Source organism: Daphnia pulicaria, unplaced genomic scaffold (assembly GCF_021234035.1).
Source record: "Daphnia pulicaria isolate SC F1-1A unplaced genomic scaffold, SC_F0-13Bv2 h1tg000113l, whole genome shotgun sequence".
Lineage (NCBI taxonomy): Eukaryota > Metazoa > Arthropoda > Branchiopoda > Diplostraca > Daphniidae > Daphnia > Daphnia pulicaria.
The window spans coordinates 17,501-27,500 of NW_025804816.1; the positions used below are offsets into that span (position 1 = coordinate 17,501).

Here is a 10,000-nt window from a genome sequence, read left to right on the forward strand (position 1 = left end):
AAATACCGGCTAAGAGAAATCAAAAAAAGGAAAAAGACACTTCTTTAACCTTCTATCATTCTCACAAGCTTTCTTATTCATGTGTTTTCTTTGACCCCGCAACTTTAGATTTTTTCTCTTCGCGCACACCACAGAAGAATCACCGACACACGACTCAACCACAACCACGCCCGCTACTCATACGATAGATGCAACACATCACGCCCGTCACTAGGTCGGCTTTCGCCTGCGGCTTAGGATCGACTGACTCATGTCCAACCACTGTTCACATGAAACCCTTCTCCGCGTCAGTCCTCCAGGATCCCTCTGGAGTATTTGCTACTACCACCAAGATCTGCACCGACGGCGGCTCCGGGCAGGCTCACGCCCACAACCCTTCTACGCTCACCGTCGCGACCCCCCTACTCGTCGGGGCCTCAGCGCCGTCGCTCTCTTCGAGCTGACACGGACGTTATTCGCTCTGCCGACCGACGGCCCGGTATAGGCACGACGCTATAGCGCCTCCCATTTTAAGGGCTAGTTGCTTCGGCAGGTGAGTTGTTACACACTCCTGAGCGGATTCCGACCTCCATGGCCACCGTCCTGCTGTCTTTAGCAACCAACTCCTTTTCGTGGGATCCGAAATGTGCGTCGTTTAGGCGCCTTAACCGGGCGTTTGGTTCATCCCACAGCGCCAGTTCTGCTTACCAAAAATGGCCCACTGGGCGCTCAGATTCAAATCAATTGCCGCGGCCTCAATCAAGGAAAAAGGCCGGGCTTCTCACCCATTGAAAGTTTGAGAATAGGTTGAGGTCGTTTCGACCCCAAGGCCTCTAATCATTCGCTTTACCGGATGAAACTCCGTTTGTTCTCTTTGCGAGCACCAGCTATCCTGAGGGAAACTTCGGGGGGAACCAGCTACTAGATGGTTCGATTAGTCTTTCGCCCCTATACCCAACTCCGACGATCGATTTGCACGTCAGAATCGCTGCGGACCTCCACCAGGGTTTCCCCTGGCTTCGTCCTGGCCAGGCATAGGTCACCATCTTTCGGGTCCCAACGTGTGCGCTCTGGGTTCGTCCGGCCGACTCGACCAAACCCTTTTAAGGGGGAAAGATCTCGCGAGCATTCGGACGCCCTGGGGTTGCGCCCGCTCTGTTCGAGACGGGATCACCCCTCGCGGATGCACCCTCATCGGGGCCGCTTCACTTTCATTGCGCCTCGCGAGTTTAGTTTGATAATTTCTCGACGACTTGCGCACATGTTAGACTCCTTGGTCAGTGTTTCAAGACGGGTCGGGTGGGACCCGACTTCTACTCTCCGCTCTGGGCCTCCACAGGTTGAGCACCGCAACTTTTTCTCTTTTACAAAAAAAAGCTACGACACCTCCCGGGAGGAGACAGGTCACGACCGGGCAGTACTGTTGGGAAACGCCGCGCTCGTCATCGCGGCACCCGCGAAGGTAACCACGAAACTCGCTAACGGACGCCCCGTGTAACAGACACCCAGTCGGTCGCGGAGTCCTACTAGGCCCCCCACTTGCGGACCTTGGCGTGGCTATTGCGATCGCAGAACGACTTATGCAAGAGAGCCGCCAATTCAGGCAGTCTCCATGCAGCGTTAAGGGCATACAACCAAGTGCCGGGAGCGGGGACTTGTTCGACCTTCGAGGGCCCACCCGTTTAACCCCCTGAACGGTTTCACGCACTCTTGAACTCTCTCTTCAAAGTTCTTTTCAACTTTCCCTCGCGGTACTTGTTCGCTATCGGTCTCGTGGCGATATTTAGCCTTAGAAGGAGTTTACCTCCCGCTTAGGGCTGCACGCTCAAGCAACCCGACTCTTGGGAAGGGATCCGATGCACGGTCTCGGCTCGTCTTATCTACGGGCCTGACACCCTCTGTGGGTTGCTCGCCCCGTTCATGGAGACTTGGACGATAGATACCGGACAGACGCGCACGATCCTCCCGAACACCACATTCCTCGGCACCCGCTCAACCGGGCGCGAGGTTCGGTGCTGGGCTCATCCCTGTTCGCTCGCCGCTACTAAGGGAATCCTTGTTAGTTTCTTTTCCTCCGCTTACTGATATGCTTAAGTTCAGCGGGTAGTCTCATCTAAACTGAGGTCAGAATGAATTGTTTGTTTTCAAAAGGAGACAACACTTTATCTAGCTCGGCAGACTTTGGCGTTTTAAAGCCGGGAAAGATTGAATAATTGCCGGTTCAAATTTTTTTTTTTCGAAATAAAGCGAGTCTCTCGTTATTCGCAAAAATTAATTTACGAAAAGTGACAGGGCGTCCTGCGGCTTTTTGTATTGAAACAACGCGTCGTGCGCGAACCAAGCTTGCATAACGAGCGGTTAGAGTGAGTGATAATTCGCGGTGGTCGACACTTCGACACGCCCGGCGCACACACACAACTAAACTCGCGTTGAAGCGGTATATCGCGCACACGCAGCCGACACCTTGTTCGAGAAGATGTGTTTATTTCTAAAATTTTTTTTTGAGTTGGCTCAAAAATTTCCCATCTGTTTTGCCATCGAAAAAGGTTTCTTTTGAATAGAGAGGAAAAAAACAAAACAGGGCGAACCTTCTTTTATTTTTCCCCCTTTTTTGTATTTGAGGCATCGCGGACACTTAAGTCGCGCGGCACCCAGACGTTAGAGATTCGGGAGCTTTTATGCGGTCAGGCCGGGTGAAAAATAAATCTCGCCGCGACCCAACATGCAAAACCAAGACTGAAAAAATCTCTGTTCGTTCATCATTCGACCGACCCTCAGTCAGATGTGGCCCGAGCGAGAAGCTGGGCCGCCATTTACGTTCAAGATTTCGATGCTCCATGTGTTCTGCAGTTCGCATGGATTAGCGCACTTTGCTGCGCTCTTCATCGATCCACGAGCCTAGTGATCCACCGTTCAGGGTCGTATATAAAACGACATATTCGTTTTCTTCTCTCTTTTTCTCCAACCCGCCCAAGCAAATGAATGCGAGGGCGGAGAAAGAAAGCCAGAAAGAAAATGTTCCGATAAACACTCGTACTAGAATTTGGGTTTAGTGTGTTATTGTGATTTTGAATTCTTCCTACTTCATCGAGAGGGCGAAGGGCAAGCTTAAAAAACATTCGGTTTTCAACGGCATAGTGTCGGGCTTTGGAGTGTTAGTCTATACGACGCACACGCACGCAACCACGAGTATCTACGCCCGAAAAGAACGTCCAGAGTAAAGTCTCACACTTTCGTCCCCCACCGAGAATCAAAAAATCCCGAAGACGAAGAGAGAAACAAAAAAAAAACAATTTCGATTGGGCGTATCCGCTTTAAACCACCGCGCATCAGAGCGCCTGATACCCGTTCAAAATCTTGATGTTTTTTTTTTTTTTTTCCGACTCTCCATCCACCGAGTTTTTATTTTTCAAAGTGTTTGATTTAGGGACTAAGACTTTATAAAATCTCCTTTATTGTTCCTTCGGTACTCGCGGCCCAGGCGGGCTATCGTATTCTTCACTCTACTAACGTCAACACTGTGAGCGCCGCTAAAGGTCGAATGAATCTATAGAGACATTCACCATCGAAGCAGGAAGAATTTGCTCACGGCCATAGACCAAATCGAAAGACTTTGTGTTTTTTTTTGAGCCGAGAGGAAAGAAAAATCAATTTGAAAAGGCGAATCCGCTTTAAACCACCGCGCATCAGAGCGCCTGATACCCGTTCAAAATAAATGATTTTCTTCCGTCAACCCACACATAGTTCATACGATGTCTTACGCCGAAAGACTTTTGATGGGGTTTTTTTTGTTTTGCAACTTTTAGTTGTTTCGTGCTCAACCAAAGCCATATGCGCAAAACATTTGTCTTGTTCGTTTATGATCCTTCCGCAGGTTCACCTACGGAAACCTTGTTACGACTTTTACTTCCTCTAAAGGATCAAGTTCGACCATCTTTCAGTCTCGCCGTTGGTAGGCACCGCACGGGCAGAGATTGCTCCCCACTCGACGGCACCCCGACAAGCCCGTCCGAAGGCCTCACTAAATCATTCAATCGGTAGTAGCGACGGGCGGTGTGTACAAAGGGCAGGGACGTAATCGACGCGGGCTAGTGACCCGCGCCTACTAGGGATTCCTGGTTCATGGGGATCATTGCAGTCCCCAATCCCAACCACGAAGGAGGTTCAGCGGTTACCCGGTCCTTTCGGACAGGGAGAGTGAAACACGCTGATTCCTTCAGTGTAGCGCGCGTGCGGCCCAGGACATCTAAGGGCATCACAGACCTGTTATTGCTCACTGTCACGCGGCTGGACGCCGCTTGTCCCTCTAAGAAGACTGCGTGACGGACGCGAGAGCAGAAGGTATCGCCGGGGATGACGACGACCGAATAACAATAGAGCCAGCCCCCGCGAGACATTCCCGACAAAGCCCCGCCATACCTCATCCGCCAGGCAACCAACCCGTGAAGGCCGTACACCCGACGAACAAAGCACAACGAAACCAAGCCGAGAGATTGCCTCACTAAAGGAACCAGTCCCACCGAGACCCGAATCGCCGCCACCTGATCCCGACGCCTCCGTACTCCCTTCGGTTTCAATTGATAAAACCCGTCACCTATTTAGCAGGCTAGAGTCTCGTTCGTTATCGGAATTAACCAGACAAATCGCTCCACCAACTAAGAACGGCCATGCACCACCACCCACCGAATCAAGAAAGAGCTCTCAATCTGTCAATCCTTCCAGTGTCCGGGCCTGGTGAGGTTTCCCGTGTTGAGTCAAATTAAGCCGCAGGCTCCACTCCTGGTGGTGCCCTTCCGTCAATTCCTTTAAGTTTCAGCTTTGCAACCATACTTCCCCCGGAACCCAAAGACTTTGGTTTCCCGGAAGCTGCCCGTCGAGTCATTGGAGTAACTCCGACGGATTGCTGGTTGGCATCGTTTATGGTTAGAACTAGGGCGGTATCTGATCGCCTTCGAACCTCTAACTTTCGTTCTTGATCAAGGAAAACATTCTTGGCAAATGCCTTCGCTGTTGTTCGTCTTGCGGCGGTCCAAGAATTTCACCTCTGTCGCCGCAGTACGAATGCCCCCGTCCGTCTCTATTGACCATTACCTCGGGTCCAAAAGTAAAAGACCAGCAAAATCGGACCGAGGTCCTATTCCATCATTCCATGCTGCGATATTCAGGCGTTGGGATACACCTGCTTTGAGCACTCTAATTTGTTCAAAGTAAACGTTGCCGGCCGCCCGAGACACCCGGTGAAGGGCACCCCGAACGATTGACTGGGTGGAGCGAATCGAGTCAACTACGACCAAAATTTAAAAAAGAACCCGAAAGAACTTTCCAACTCTGGCCGCAGATACAACAACGACGCACCGACCACCACTCCGGCGATGTTGTCCGACCGTGAAGAGAGTCGGGCTTTGACACCCGGGCTCCCAGAGCGTGAAACGCAACACCCTTGATTCAGAGCGGCGCCGCCCGGCCGAAGACAGACATCCGACTACGAGCTTTTTAACCGCAACAACTTTAATATACGCTATTGGAGCTGGAGTTACCGCGGCTGCTGGCACCAGACTTGCCCTCCAATGGTTCCTCGTTAAAGGATTTAAAGTGTACTCATTCCAATCACGGGGCCTCGGAAGAGTCCCGTATCGTTATTTTTCGTCACTACCTCCCCGTGCCGGGAGTGGGTAATTTGCGCGCCTGCTGCCTTCCTTGGATGTGGTAGCCGTTTCTCAGGCTCCCTCTCCGGAATCGAACCCCGATTCCCCGTTACCCGTTGCAACCATGGTAGGCGCGTAACCTACCATCGACAGTTGATAAGGCAGACATTTGAAAGATACGTCGCCGGCGCGAAGGCCGTGCGATCGGCGTGAAGTTATCCAGAGTCACCAAAATTGGTACGGTGCGCGAGCCCGAAAGCCCGGCCCCGACTGGTTTTGATCTAATAAAAGCACCTCTTCTGCGAGCCCGAAAGCCCGCAGTCGAGGCTCGAGTGCATGTATTAGCTCTAGAATTACCACAGTTATCCAAGTAGGATGGAGTGGATCTAAGGAACCATAACTGATTTATTGAGCCATTCGCGGTTTCGCCGTCTAGCGGCTTGTACTTAGACATGCATGGCTTAATCTTTGAGACAAGCATATGCTACTGGCAGGATCAACCAGGTATTTCGTGTATGTTTGTTTGATATGCATCCGGCGAGTTGCGGGTTTTTATTTCGCCCACGCATCACCAAACACACACCAAATCAACACGTTTTTCGTTTTTTTTCTTTTTCTTCGGAAACTAAAATTTTTGATCGCAACGCCTGGCGTGTCACAGCGAGTCCCAGTGAAGAGAAACACCGATCCGATCCGTTTGTTGGATTTTTTTCATTTCAATTTCCAAAGTCAAAGACCATTCAACGGTCTATGAGCCCAAAGTGAATCGGATTCATTCGACCGGTCTTGATATATTCATCAACTTTTTTTCCCGTATTACGGTTTTCGACGGTCATATGTGGCGTGCTGTATGCTCATAAGTCAAGCCTGCTTTACTAAGCTGACAAGCATACATCTTTTAAATTTTTGTGGGCTCAGAGTTTTATTTTTATTTTTCCACCGCCGAGGCACACTCTCGCATCACCCCGCACGACACACACACACACACACACCTCACCGCTCAACGGTCACACGAGGCAGAATTTTCCGCAAAGACTTTCGAAGAGAAAGAGAAAACTCGGAACAACCGCGGTCAGAGGCCAGCATAGAGGCATCGTATAGAAAGTCATGGGCGGAAAAAAACAAATCATTTCAAGTCGAGACAAGCAACCAGACTACCCCTATAAAAGTGCGCAATTCTTTAAGAGTTCACCGAAGAATGACCGAGATCAAGTATGCACGAAACGAACATATTCCAAGGGCAGCTGAATAAGCGATTCTGCGCCGAAGCGCGAGAAAAGCAAGCGGTACACCGATGGGGATCGTTTTTTTATCGTGTTAGATTCGTTGTTGTCAAGCAAGGATTCTCAAAATGTTTTTTGCATTGCACCCAAGTTTCGTACTGATTACTTGTCGCAGACCGGTGACTGTCAAAAAAAATTTTTTTACGTTTTTTCTTGAGAGGTCACTGCCTACACACAACTCCGGGCGGGCCGTACACTCACAGCCGTTTGAATTCTCCCTTCGTGTGTCATGGCCATAACTGAGCGTACATCTTACCGGGCGCCGAGTTGATCTGGCTTGTTCGATGAACGTTCGGGATACGTACAATCGATATAGCTCCAACCGTAACTCGTTTGTAATTACGCCGGCCATACTCAGCGGGCGCTCAGCTCAGCTCTCGATATCTTCCGTCGAAGGGAAGTTCGTAGTAAAAGAGAGTCAGAGTCGACGCCACATTTTGCGGTCCTCGCATCTCATCCGATTTTTGAATTTTATAGATTTGCCATCACTTCCACCCAATTCTCTCGTATATTTCAATCTCTTGACTTTGTCCGACCGGGCCGTCTTCGCCCCCCTTCAACTCCGTCCATCTCCACTTCTGTGTTCCACACAACGAGCTTCCGTCAAACGGCAAAATGTGAAATATGCGCACGCCGCACGAAATAATTTGAAAGCGTTCTGTTTGGTGGCTTTTTTATTTTTTATCTCTCGGCTCACACACACACACACACATTTCCGCCTGAACGGTAATTTTTTTTGATACGGTGTCAAAAAGTGAAAAGACGCGCACCATTTTCTTTTCTCTTCCGTATCGTCGCTGACGGTAAACGCTGATGGTTATGATGCCGTAAGTTTGGAAGAAAGAATCTTTCCCGTCTTGTCTTGTTACGGTAAAATAACAAAGAACAAGCGTCCGATTTCTCTCACAGACGGCCACAGACAAACCACACGTGCCGAAGAAACGAAACGTCCGAAACCAAAAAAATGTTTGACGCGCGCACCTCTTCTGAACTTTTCGACCAAGAGTCGTTGGATCGAGTGACGAGCTTCTCAGCTGTCGCACCAATCGGTGAAGCGGGCGTTTGAATTCCCGTCCACATCGCGGTTCGGATATATTTTTACATATACCGACCATCGGAAATTTCGAAAACGGTTTTACCGAAGGAATGATATTTCACACACCGACAGCTCATCGAGTTCGTCTCCGTTCAACGGTTTTTTTTTTTAAGACTTTTTGATCGCATGGGGCTAAACTGGTTAGAGCAAAGCCGCGATCCAAGCAGTGAAAAAAAAACAAAGACAGTGCAAGCGCGATCGAACGGAATCGAAACTAAAATCATGTGAAGTGGCGGGCGGAAAGGAGCTCAGCTACGGTGGAAATGAAACTACAACTAACGCCGAACCGGACAACTTCCCATTCTGCGTCTTCGTTTCATTTCCCAAAGCTCCCCGTCGATACCAAAGTTTTTGCGTCGAAGCTACTAAAGAAATTTCGCGCTTTCCTTTTCGCCTCTTTCGCCTTCCCTTCGATATCTATCCAACCACCGGCTTCGACTTTATTTCTTTCACCCGTCTATTCGCCCGATAGTCGACGGTCGGCCATTCTTTGGTATCGGCCAGGCGGACTAACAAGAAGTAAGACTCGTTTGAAAAATTTGGACCGGGCTTTACAATCGCTGCTTGTCGTAATGTCGCAAATTTGAAAAAAATTTTCAATTCGAGAAACCAAACTATTCGACACTTCGAAAATTTTTGGGACTCTGAAAATTTTTCCGAGTTTAGGAATCGAGACCTCTTCTATACTAAGGAAAACCACTAATGTTCCGCCGCATAATGTCTCCGTTTTCCGGCTCATTTTTAGCGATTGGACGGGGACATTGCCCCATCCAACCGCCAGCCGACTTTCAGGAACCGTCGTTTTCAAAGTTGGGACTTAGAAAATTTTCGACGAGTGGGAATTTTTTACGGTCGCAAGTCATCACGACACGCCCGACCAACCCATTTGAGAGCCGCCACGCCTCGACGGTGTGACGGCTTTTTTTCGAATCGACGGGTCTCGCTCACTCCTCTCTCGCGCCGACCAGAGGCCGGGCGAGAGAGTCGTTGCCAAACACCGTCGTCGGAAATGGGAGAATTTGAGTGGGAATTTTTTACGGTCGCGAGTCATCACGACACGCCCGACCAACCCACTTGAGAGCCGCCACGCCTCGACGGTGTGACGGCTTCTCTTTTCGAATCGACGGGTCTCGCTCACTCCTCTCTCGCGCCGACCAGTGGCCGGGCGAGAGAGTCGTTGCCAAACACCGTCGTCGGAAATCGAGAAATTTTCATTTCCATTTCCATTTTTTTTCATCGGCCTTTATACGTCCAAGTCCCGCCAACCACGTCACTACCACGTCGTCGGGACTTAGAAAAATTTTTCAATTTTTCGGACTTAGAAAATTTTTCAACTTTCTTTTTTTCGACAACCTCTTCCCTATATAGGAAAGTAGTGGATGTTCCGGGCAGTAACTGTACGAAAAAGTCGATTTCCGAATTTTTGCCGGACATTCACCTGAGCTCAGGCCGGGCCGCCCGCTCAACTGCCGCCCGGTCACCACCAAAAACCGGTCTTGGAAATTTTAGGACTTAGAAAATTTTTCAACTTTTTCTTTCTCGACAACCTCTTCCCTATATAGGAAAGTAGTGGATGTTCCGGGCAGTAACTGTACGAAAAAGTTGATTTCCGAAATTTTGCCGGGCTTTCACCAGAGCTCAGGCGGGGCTTACCATCACACCCGCCGACCGGTCACCACCAAAAACCGGTCTTGGAAATTTTAGGACTTAGAAATTTTTTCCAACTTTTTTTCTTTCGCTCTTTCTCTCTTTTTCAGCCGTCTTTGCTCGTCCCAGTGCCGCCTATAGCTTCACTATCCATCGTCGGGACTTAGAAAAATTTTTCAATTTTTCGGACTTAGAAAATTTTTTCAATTTTCATTTTCGACAACCTCTTCCCTATATAGGAAAGTAGTGGATGTTCCGGGCAGTAACTGTACGAAAAAGTTGATTTCCGAAATTTTGCCGGACATTCACCTGAGCTCAGGCCGGGCCGCCCGCTCAACTGCCGACCGGTC

General features: G+C 49.5%; 3 non-coding genes across 3 annotated transcripts in view; all 3 read right to left on the minus strand.

The window, feature by feature from the left end:
* The window catches only part of LOC124319057, a 4,575-nt gene extending 2,469 nt beyond the window's left edge, over nt 1-2,106 (minus strand). Inside the window, exon 1 of the ribosomal RNA XR_006912753.1 lies at nt 1-2,106. This exon is cut by the window's left edge and continues 2,469 nt beyond it. This is a non-coding gene — a ribosomal RNA (large subunit ribosomal RNA).
* A 641-nt stretch (nt 2,107-2,747) lies between these two features.
* Nucleotides 2,748-2,900, minus strand: LOC124319059. The gene has a single exon (XR_006912754.1). It is a non-coding gene; the product is annotated as a 5.8S ribosomal RNA (ribosomal RNA).
* A 936-nt stretch (nt 2,901-3,836) lies between these two features.
* LOC124319062 lies at nt 3,837-6,131 on the minus strand. Its single transcript, XR_006912756.1, has one exon. It is a non-coding gene; the product is annotated as a small subunit ribosomal RNA (ribosomal RNA).
* Nucleotides 6,132-10,000: the final 3,869 nt, after the last annotated feature.